This window comes from Aethina tumida, chromosome 8 (genome assembly GCF_024364675.1).
Source record: "Aethina tumida isolate Nest 87 chromosome 8, icAetTumi1.1, whole genome shotgun sequence".
Classification (NCBI taxonomy): domain Eukaryota; kingdom Metazoa; phylum Arthropoda; class Insecta; order Coleoptera; family Nitidulidae; genus Aethina; species Aethina tumida.
In genome coordinates this window covers 2,385,416-2,396,936 of record NC_065442.1, presented here as the reverse complement: position 1 = coordinate 2,396,936, position 11,521 = coordinate 2,385,416, and positions in this window count along the sequence as shown.

The following is an 11,521-nucleotide window of genomic DNA, read 5'->3' as shown; positions in this document are numbered from 1 at the left end:
TTTACAAGTTCACGTCTACAATAATAGGGTATCTAATCCTAGTTTAAATCGTAGATTTCCCAACTTCATTAACAAAAAAGAATTATTTAATAAATTTAAAATCTCACTTAATAAACTTACAATTTAAATTCCTATATTATTTAAATTAATTGACACTAAATATATATTAAGTAGTATTGCTTGTCTAACCGCAACTGCTGGCACAAACTTTGTTAATACTAAAATTTATTTCTAAATCAAAATTACCTTTATATTTAAAACTAATTACTGAGAATAAATCCTTCAATTATTCCTATTTAAAAAATAATTAAATCTCACAAAAATTTACATATAATTAAATAAATTTACCTAATATAAAAACCAGAATAAAACTTTATAGTAAAATTTTATAGTTCTAACATAAAGAAACTATTTCCCTCCCATACAAATTGAACACCGTACGTCCATCTTTAAAATGTAACTATTATACATCACTACTTGTGTTAACCCTCATTCCATCTTTTACGAATTAAAATTCCCTTGTCCTAATTCAAAATGAAACTAAATAATTAATAAACTAAAAATCTACTAATTATTGATTAACTTCTGCTCATAGATAAGCTTACTACAATTATTCATTATAGTATAATTCTAAAAATTTAATTTTGTGTCTAAAAACCAAATAAAAAATTAATAATTAAAATCCCTCAATTTTAACTACCAATAATTTTAATCAAATTTAAATTTAAATTAATATACAAATATAATTTTCTTGATTAAATACCCTCAATATTTAATCTCTTAATTTATAAATTTTTCAAGAACAGTTTAAATCCCTCAATTTAAACTTGTGCCTAAACAATAATTTTTAAAAAGATCCCTCAATCCTTTTAATAACCATTATTTTAATGCACCCTTACTTAATATATTTAATTATACAAAAATTTCAAATAAAATTCAAAAAATAAAAAAAATCACAAGAAATGTCGTATTTCTATATTTTTTATTTTTTTCAAAAAAAAAGGTCAAATAAAAACTTTATTGTAAAATTTTTTTAGGTCTAACATTATTTTATCCTTATGATTTTAATACATTTTTTTCCTATGAAAATCATAAAAAAATAAATCTAATTTTTCCATTAATTTTGCTTTCTAATACAAAAATTTTAAATATAAATTAACTTAAATTTTCAATATAAAAATTAAAATTAAGATTTAAATAATAAAATTCTACAAAAATTTTGTATTAAAAAGGCAAAGGATTTTTGCAAAATCGCAAATTTCCCTTTAATAATTTCACAGATAAATTAAGATACTTTAATTATATAAAGACTGAGATATATAGTAATTAAAGGTTTTTTTTATTATATATATATATATATATATATATATATATATATAAATATTTAATATATATAATAATAATAGAGAATATTTAATATTGATAATACTAATATTAATAATTCGAAATATAAAAATTCAAAAAATTTGATACCTTATCTTTATTGATCTTTTTCTTTTTTTCTCTAAATGGATAGCAGGCCATTTATACATAAATTTATGAATAATTGTCTGAAATTTGTATATGTTAATTTATAGGTTATATATATTAAGATTTAATATATATACATTAAATCTTTGTACTTTAGGGGAATATATAAATATATATATATATATATATATATATATATATATATATATATATATGTTAGCTTAAGTCATCACCTTCACCGATGGACCGATGCGACGTGCTCACATCTATTTAGACTAGTTTTGTTTTATAAGCAAATCTGAAGTATTTGTTTACATTTAATAATCGGGGCAGTTCTTAAGAAAGAACCAGGCAGTCAAGCTTTAGATGTCGAGGGTTAAAGTACGTTTGTTGTAATAAAGCGTATTATTGTGAATTTAGTGTTTTAATCAAACTAAAAAGCCAGATTAACAGTCGCTAATCTATCATATATATATATATATATATATATATATATATATATATATATATATATACCGTATCAAAAATGATGAACGTGTCTACTCGCATATTGAGACGGAACATCAATACCCCTTTGTAAACAAAAAGGAAAGATATACATGCAATTATGTGGGCGGGCCGAACTGACTGGAGGGGATCATTTGGTTTTGCTGCGTTTAGCATGCGGTTCGTCTCCGCAGACGTTGTTTTTAGTATATTTTATTTAATTTTTGGGATACATTTTTATTTTGAAAAAAGTAGTTTATTTTTAGAATACTTATTTTTGTTTTTGATATACCCTCAAAAAATATTTCATTTTACAGATTGAAAATTATACAAAGTTACGGAATTTAAATGGAGCATCCGAAGAACTCGAACTACATCCCTACGCATACGGAGAGTTACTAAATGCATTCGCAAAGATTAATTTACATTGTGCGCCGGCGCGCACCAGCACGGCGGCATTGTCTCTGAGAGTAGGGATTCTTACTACCGGGCAAAACTTTACTCTCTTTGTTGTGCATCCATCTCTTACAACATCCAGACACGAAGAGCATTTTTCGTACTGTATAGGTTAGTTAGTTATACTAATAGTCTTTATTGAGTGAAAAAAAACGAAATTTTTTTTGCAAAAATGCACAAAAAGTGCAAAAAAATGCACAATTTTTCAAAAAATTTGACACTTTTTTTGTCAAAATAACCCTATTTACAATACTAAAAAAATCAATTTTTTCTATTAAAATCATAAAGCTATAAACAAACTTAGCCAATTTTTAAGGACCCCCTTAATTTTAACAATATAATTTATTCACATCATAAAACTTATATAAATAACTAAATTTAGTAACACGTTAAATTGACCTATTTTTAAATATGAAAAAAAAAACATATTGATTTTCAGGTCAATTTTTCATGTTAGAATGCCTGACAAAAAGGGTTATCTTGATAGGGCAAATTATGTATAAATTATACTTTCATTACATTTAATAGAATTAAACTATTTCCTAAAGTATCAAAAACTTTTATACCTCATATACTAAAATGTAAAAAGATAAGCTAATTAAACTACTGGGCTCATACCCCATTTATAAAGGTTCTAATCCTTTTCTTTTTAATTAAATTCTATAAATTATTGTTTTTTAATTCTTTAATTTTTGGATCTCTACTGGCAATTTCGTCCTTTTCTTGGTTTTCAATATGAATAGGATTAGAAATCAGAAAGATCCATTAAATATTTTATTACCCAAACAATTGCTTCTTCATTAATTCTTATTGCTGTTATAATCAATTTAAATATATTAGAATATATCCCTCAATATTTTAATACATATTTAAATATTATAATAAATTCAGAATTTTTAATGAAAATAGGAGCAGCTCCCTTCCACTTTTGATTCCCCAAAATTATAGAAGGACTAAATTGATTAATATGTCTAATTATACTTACTTGACAAAAAATTGCCCCTATAATTCTTTTAATAAGAAACCTTAAATTAAATATGTTTATTACTTCAACAATTATTATCTCTTCTTTAATCAGAGGTATTCAAGCTATTAACCAAATTAGAATTCGAAAAATTCTAGCATACTCATCTATTAATCATATTGGTTGGATACTATCTAGAATAATATACTCAAATTCATTAATTTCAATTAACTTAATTCTAGTTATATACAATTTGAACATTTTCTTTCTAAAACAACTATTTAACTCATTAAATTACAAAAAAATACTTAAATTTTTTTTCAGACTGAATTTCCTTTCATTGGGAGGATTGCCCCCATTTTTAGGTTTCCTACCTAAATGATTAACTATTAATCTACTAGTACAAAATAATCTTTTCTTTATTTCAGCTATTTTAATTGTATTAACTCTTCTTACCCTATTCTACTATCTACGAATTTCTTCAAATTCTAGAGAAAATCGAAGAAAAATATTCTACTTAAAGAATTTAACAATCATTTTTAATTCAGTCACCTTATCTGCCCTAGTTTTATGTACTTTTATCTTAAATCTGTAAGGATTTAAGTTAAACTAGTAGCCTTCAAAGCTGAAAATAGAGGCTTCTCTAAGCCTTGAAAATTAAGCGAAAGCTTTAAAATATGAATTTTCCTTTAAATTTGCAATTTAATATCATTGTTGACTATAAAGCCTGATAAAAGAATCTACATTCGTAAATAAATTTACAATTTATCGCCTAAACTTCAGCCATTTTATCGAATAAATGGCTTTTCTCTACTAATCACAAAGATATTGGTACTTTATATTTCATTTTTGATATTTGATCAGGCATAGTAGGAACTTCATTAAGACTCCTAATTCGAACTGAACTAGGAAATCCTGGATAATTAATTGGAAATGATCAAATTTATAATGTTATTGTTACAGCTCACGCTTTCATCATAATTTTCTTCATAGTTATAACATTCATAATTGGTGGGTTTGGAAACTGATTAGTTCCACTAATACTAAGAGCCCCCGATATAGCTTTCCCTCGAATAAATAACATAAGATTCTGACTTTTACCACCATCCCTTTCCCTTCTGCTTATAAGAAGAATTGTAGAAAGAGGGGCAGGAACAGGATGAACGGTGTACCCTCCACTTTCATGTAATATTGCTCATGGTGGATCTTCAGTTAACTTAGCTATTTTTAGACTTCACTTAGCAGGTATTTCTTCTATTTTAGGTGCAGTAAATTTCATTACTACTGTAATTAATATGCGACCCTCAGGCATAACCTTTGATCGAATATCTTTATTTATTTGAGCTGTAGTAATTACAGCTATTCTTCTTCTACTCTCATTACCTGTATTAGCAGGGGCTATTACTATGCTACTAACAGACCTAAATCTAAATACTACCTTCTTTGATCCCTCAGGAGGTGGTGACCCAATTCTATACCAACACTTATTCTGATTCTTTGGTCATCCAGAAGTTTATATTTTAAGGATTTGGTATAATTTCACACATTATTAGACAAGAAAGAGGAAAAAAGGAAGCCTTTGGGACTTTAGGAATAATTTATGCAATAATAGCAATTGGTTTTTTAGGATTTCTAGTATGAGCTCATCATATATTCACTGTAGGAATAGACGTTGATACTCGAATTTACTTTACTTCTGCTACAATAATTATTGCTGTTCCTACTGGAATTAAAATTTTTAGATGACTAGCTACACTTCATGGAACACAAATTACTTACAGTCCAGTAACTCTATGAGCATTAGGCTTCGTATTTTTATTTACTGTAGATGGATTAACAGGAGTAGTTTTAGCTAACTCATCTATTGATATTATTCTACACGATACTTACTACGTAGTAGCTCATTTCCATTATGTCTTATCTATAGGAGCAGTATTTGCTATTGTAGCCGGATTTGTTCAATGATTCCCACTAATCACAGGATTAACTCTAAACAGAAATTATTTAAAAATTCAATTCTTTGTAATATTTATTGGAGTTAATTTAACCTTTTTCCTACAACATTTCTTAGGATTAAGAGGAATACCTCGACGATATTCTGATTATCCTGATGCTTATACTCTATGAAATATAATTTCATCTATTGGATCTTTAATTTCCTTAGTTAGAGTATTATTCTTAATTTTTATTATTTGAGAAGCATTATCAGTTAAACGAAAAAATCTATCATCCTTTAGAATAAATACATCTATCGAATGATTACAATTTTATCCTCCAGCCGAACATAGATATGTTGAACTGCCTACACTAACTAATTTCTAATATGGCAGACTAGTGCACTGGATTTAAACCCCAAATAAAATTTAAACTCTTTTTAGAAATTACTACATGAAAATTAATCTCCCTCCAAGGCAGAGCATTCCCTTTAATGGAACAATTATCTTTTTTTCACGATCACGCACTTTTAGTTTTAGTTATTATTACAATTTTAGTAGGTCAATTAATAGCAAGACTATTTTTTAATAAATTTTCACATCGTCAAGTTATTTGAACTATTTTACCTGAAATTACTCTAATTTTCATTCATTCAATTAAATCTATTGGACATCAATGATATTGATCTTATGAATATTCTCAAATTCGACTACTTGTTACATCAGCAGACGTAATTCATTCTTGAACTATTCCTTCTCTTGGAGTAAAAATTGATGCAATTCTAGGACGCTTAAACCAAGTAAGTTTTTCAACTAATCGATCAGGATTATTTTTTGGCCAATGTTCAGAAATTTGTGGTGTAAATCACAGATTCATACCTATTGTTCTTGAAAGAATTTCTATAAATTATTTCATTAAATGAATTCATTATATGACAGAGATTTCATTAGATAACTTAAAGCAAGTACTGGTCTCTTAAACCATTTAATAATAAAGTAGCGATTACTTCTAATGGATAAAAATTTAGTTAAACCCCATAACATTAGCTTGTCAAGCTAAAATTGTTAAATAAATTGACAATTTTTAATTCCACAAATGGCACCTCTTAATTGATTAATACTATTCATCTATTTTATTATTATTTTTTTAATATTTAATGTAATAAATTACTATTCTTTTCTTTATAAAATTAAAAGATCAGGTATTAAAAAAAAAATAAAATTTCTTATTCTTGAAAATGATAGCAAACTTATTTTCTTCTTTTGATCCTACAACTAGATTTTTTATATCTCTTAACTGATTAAGATCTTTAATTGGATTATTCCTAATTCCAGTAAGATTCTGGCTTATTCCATCTCGAATAACAATATTATGAATTAAAATCATTATAACTCTTCATAAAGAATTTAAGATTTTAATTGCTAATAATTCTATTAAGGGAAGAACATTAATTTTTGTAAGATTATTTACTTTTATTTTATTTAATAATTTTCTAGGGTTATTTCCTTACATTTTTACAAGAACAAGACATTTAATCTTATCTTTAGCATTAGCTTTACCTTTATGACTAAGTTTTATACTTTACGGTTGATTAAATAATACAACTCATATACTAGCTCATTTAGTTCCTCAAGGAACACCTCCTATTATAATACCATTTATGGTATGTATTGAAACAATTAGAAATGTAATTCGACCAGGAACTTTAGCTGTACGACTATCTGCTAATATAATTGCAGGTCATTTATTAATAACATTATTAGGAAACACAGGACCTTCTTTTAATACTTGATTACTATGAATTTTAATCACAATTCAAATTGCATTATTAGTACTTGAATCAGCTGTATCAATTATTCAATCTTATGTCTTTGCTGTTTTAAGAACTTTATATTCTAGAGAAGTAAATTAATGACCCAAATAAAAAATCACCCTTTTCATTTAGTCGATTTTAGACCTTGACCAATTCTAGGTTCTTTCAGAGCTATAATTACAATAACAGGTTTAATTAAATGATTTCATCTTTTTAAATCTGATTTATTATTTTTAGGATTAATTACTACAATACTAATCATATATCAATGATGACGAGATATTGTCCGAGAAGGAACTTTCCAAGGCCTTCATACTTACAGAGTAACTATAGGTTTACGATGGGGGATAATTTTATTTATTGTATCCGAAATTTTCTTTTTTATTAGATTTTTCTGAGGATTTTTCCATAGATGATTAACCCCCTCATTTGAAATTAGAATAGTACGACCTCCTAAGGGAATCCAGACTTTTAATCCTATTGAAATTCCTCTTCTTAATACTTTAATTCTTCTTACTTCAGGATTAACAGTAACTTGAGCTCACCATAGATTAATAGAAAATAATTATAATCAAGCATTTCAAGGTTTAATAATCACTATTATTTTAAGAATCTATTTTACTATTCTTCAAGGATATGAGTATATCGAAGCTTCTTTTACAATTGCAGATGCTGTTTATGGATCATCATTCTTTATAGCAACAGGATTTCATGGATTACATGTAATTATTGGAACTACTTTCTTACTAGTATGTTTAATTTGCCATTATTTTTATCATTTTTCATCTATTCACCACTTTGGTTTCGAAGCAGCCGCTTGATATTGACATTTTGTTGATGTAGTATGATAATTCCTTTATATTTCAATTTACTGATGAGGTAGATATTTATCTAATATAAAAATTATATTTGACTTCTAATCAAAAAATCTAGTCTTCTAGTATAAATAATTACAATTCTATTATACTTATTAATAATAATCTTACTAATTAGTTTAGTTTTAATTATTGTTTTAAATTTAGTTTCAAAGAAAACTTTCTCTGATCGAGAAAAAAGATCTCCTTTTGAATGTGGATTTGATCCTAAAAATTCAGCCCGACTACCTTTTTCCTTACATTTTTTTTTAATTGCTATTATTTTTCTAATTTTTGATGTAGAAATTACCCTTCTTCTTCCAATAATTCTTTCTATAAAAATTTCTAATTTAATTAATTTTAGTATTATATCAGTTTTCTTTATCTTAATTCTTTTAATTGGTCTATATCATGAATGAAACCAAGGAGCTTTAAATTGAACCTTCTAGGATAATAGTTAACCATAACATTTAATTTGCATTTAAAAGGTATTGAATTTCATTCAATTTATCTTAAATAAGAAGCAAATATTGCATTTAGTTTCGACCTAAAAGTCAGATAATATATTATCCTTATTTTTAATTGAAACCAAAGTAGAGGTATATCACTGTTAATGATATTATTGGGATTAATCTCCAATTAAAGAAATAAGAGATTCAAGAATAAGCTTCTAACTTAATTCTTAAGCAGCGAAACTCTGTTTTTATTTCTATTTATATAGTTTAATAAAAACATTACATTTTCATTGTAAAATTAGAAGTTTTTCTTATAAATACTTAAAAATAATTCTATTTCCTTAATATCTTCAATATTATGCTCTAATATAAGCTATTTAAGTAAATATTTAATATTAAAAATCCAATTCAAAATAATATCAATAAAAAATAAATCTTTAAGTGATTAATTGATAAAAATTGAGTAATTTTAGATATAGATCTAATTCTAAATCCAAGATTTCGTCTCCCATAATACTCATATCAGCCTTGGTCAAACCTTTTAATATAAATTTCTCTTAATTTAAGAGGGTACAAATTAACCCCAAAAGTAGATAAAATAGGTATATTTCATATTAAAAAAAAAATAATGAAAAATTATAAAACTTTAAAGATTTATTTATATAAAAAATCTTAAACTTAGATATTTCATAACCAATAATCATGCCTAAAACTACTATTAATAAAGTTATTAATTTAAATAATAAAGGTAAGGTACAGGAAATATTAATCAAGATAATATTCTACCTCTAAAAATAACAAAAAAAAAAATAATCCTCTTATACCCTTTAATATTTTAAACCCAGTTTCTCTAATACAATTTAAACTAATAAAATTAAATTCACCAGTTATAGTATAATAAGTTAAACGAAATCTATAACAAACAGTTAAGCCAATAGAAATATAAAATACTAAATAAATAAAAATATTTAAATATTGTATTCTTATTACTTCAACAATTAAATCCTTTGAATAAAATCCTGATATAAAAGGTAAACCACACAAAGAAAAATTACAAATATTTAAAAAAGTATAAGTTAAAGGTATTTGATTAATTAACCCTCCTATATAACGAATATCTTGATTATTGTTTATATTATGAATAATATTACCTGCACATATAAATAATAAAGCCTTAAATATAGCATGAGTTAATAAATGAAAAAAAGCCAACTTATATTCTCCTAAAGCTAAAATTCTTATTATTAAACCTAACAGACTTAGTGTAGAAAGAGCAATAATTTTCTTTAAATCAAATTCAAAATTTGCCCCTAAACCTCATATAAATATAGTTAAAGAAGCTACAAATAATAATAAATATATTATATTATCAGAAAAAGAAAAATTAAAACGAATTAGTAAATATACACCCGCTGTAACTAAAGTTGAAGAATGAACTAATGAAGATACTGGAGTAGGGGCTGCCATAGCAGCAGGTAATCAAGAAGAAAAAGGAATTTGAGCTCTTTTTGTTATAGCGGCAATAATAATTATATATATAATTAATTCTATAATAAAATCCTTTTTGAAAAAATCTAAATAAAAAATATAATTTCATCGTCCAAAATTTATTATTCAAGCAATAGATATTAATAATATAACATCCCCAATACGATTTGTAAGAGCAGTTAATATTCCAGCATTAAATGATTTTTCATTTTGATAATAAATAACTAAACAATAAGAAACTAACCCTAATCCATCCCATCCTAATAAAATTCTAATTAAATTAGGGAAGATAATTAATAATATTATAGATAAAACAAATATAACAACTAATATAATAAACCGATTTAAATTTAAATCTCCATGTATATATTCATCTCTATAAAAAATCACTATTGAAGAAATAAATAAAACAAAACTTATAAATAAAGTAGATATTCAATCTACTAAAACTACTATTCTAATAGAAGAAGAATTTAAATTTAATATTGAAAATCCAATTAAAATAGTTTTATCTAAAATTATTCAATTAATTCTATAAATAAATAAAGAAATTCTAAAAATTAAAAAATTTAAAAAATAAATTAAACAAATTGAAATTATTTAAAATACTTTTGTATATATATGACTCCACAAATCATTATTTTTAATAAACTATTTAAATAAATTCAAATAAAATATTCTCTTTTTAAAATTAAAACATTTGAAGGGAATCAATGTAAAAATAATAGTAAATATTCACGTACATATCCTATATAAAAAGAATAGTTTATGGAATTTAATTTACCATGTTGTCTAATAGAAAATAAAAATAATGAATAAACAGCTCTAAAAAATGATATTAAAGAAAGAAAAATCATTGTTAATCATCTAAATCTTACAAGTCTATTAATTAATATAATTTCTCCTAATAAATTTAAAGAAGGAGGAGCAGCTATATTAGAAGACCTAAATAAAAACCACCATAAAGATAATCGAAGTATAATATTAAGTAATCCCTTATTTAAATATAAATTTTGTCTATGTAATCGTTCATAAGAACTATTAGCTAAACAAAATAAATCTGAGGAACAAAGCCCATGAGCTAATATTATAACTAAAGCCCTAATCTATAACTATGTCTATAATAATAAAAAATAGAAATTATTATAGGTAAGGAAAATAATAAAGTATAAAATAATAAGTATATACCTGTCTCTACCCGCTCTGGTTGATAGCCTCTACCAATAAATAAAATTAAAGTAGGGATTAATCTAATTTCAAAAAATAAATAAAAAATTAATAAATTTATTCTTCTAAATGTAATATATATTCTGCTAAACGCAGCAAACCCAAATGATCCCCTCCAGTCAGTCCGGCCCGCCCACATAATTGCATGTATATCTTTCTTTTTTGTTTACAAAGGGGTATTGATGTTCCGTCTCAATACGCGAGTAGACACGTTCATCATTTTTGATACTGTATGTTGGAAGAGATCTGGGGCTAAAATATATATTCACAATAAATTTAGTTTGGGTTAAGGGATGAAATACATTTTAGTTTAGGGATGATTTGTTCGATTTAAACTAAATAATATTATGTTAGAAAAAATGTGTAACATACA